Raw genomic sequence first — 979 nt, 5'->3', positions numbered from 1 at the left:
GGGAGCCTGTGGGGGCAGATTTGGCGGGTTTACAAACTGATATTCCTGCGCTGATCTCTGATGTGTACAGTAATGTATGTGGGTGCCGGTCTATACTGTATTCTTTTCACAAGGCAACTGTGGAGCTGTCAGACCTCAGTGGCAGGCATAATCATATCCCAACACATTTCAGACTAAAGGATTTGAACTCCCTGGCACTGCCAGACACCTAACTGGCTATAATTTGATGGGGAGGATGCAGGTTGTCTGCATGCCTCTGGAATTGCTTCTTTGACCTATTCACACAGCGATCGAGAGCCTTACACTAATGCCAGAGTCCCTCTGATTTCATACTTTTCTCTGCATTGTCCAAGATTTGTAAACAAGCACAAATCCATGGGCAAAGTTTTGTAATCAAGAACACACTCTCATGTACTTGGAACATGTCTTAGCAGATTGTGATTTACAAGCAATGTTATAAGCAACACAAGTTCAAACAGGTGGTTTGTTGACAAGGGGTCATTCATCAAACAAAACCCACATGGCCCATATGGGGATCGAACCCATGACCTTCGCGTTATTAGCACCACGCTCTGACCAACTGAGCTAATCGGCCTTTCTCCGTTCATTTCGCAGTTTTTGGTGCAGCACTGAAGGGAACCTTTCCATGAAATTGTAGACTTGGTGTCAACGAGATTACGGCCACTTTTTCGACCGAGCATAGGTGAAAGTTGACACTTATTGTTCCCTCTGACAAATGGTTATTCTGTAGCCAACTTTTGAATTAAACTTCAAAAGCAAATGTGGAGAAGCTTTTGTTAAAGAGCAATTCAGTGCAGTTGTACACAGTGACGAAATCATCAATTGCAAAGTCCACTGAGCTTTATTGCTGCGAGTTACATAGTGCTGTCTATTACACCATGAAATCTGCCATAACAACAAAAATGTAATGTCTGATTCTGTGAGCCAAGGAATATAAACCTTTTAGGGACATATTTAA

The 979-nt window shown here is 42.7% G+C and overlaps 1 non-coding gene across 1 annotated transcript; it reads right to left on the bottom strand.

Moving 5' to 3' along the window:
* Positions 1-521: 521 nt before the first annotated feature.
* Positions 522-595, bottom strand: trnai-aau (transfer RNA isoleucine (anticodon AAU)). Its single transcript has one exon. It is a non-coding gene; the product is annotated as a tRNA-Ile (tRNA).
* Between the last annotated feature and the right edge of the window lie 384 nt (positions 596-979).

This window comes from Electrophorus electricus, unplaced genomic scaffold, assembly GCF_041902795.1.
Source record: "Electrophorus electricus isolate QZ-2024a unplaced genomic scaffold, ASM4190279v1 Scaffold34, whole genome shotgun sequence".
NCBI lineage: Eukaryota > Metazoa > Chordata > Actinopteri > Gymnotiformes > Gymnotidae > Electrophorus > Electrophorus electricus.
This window is presented reverse-complemented; position numbering and strand designations above follow the sequence as displayed.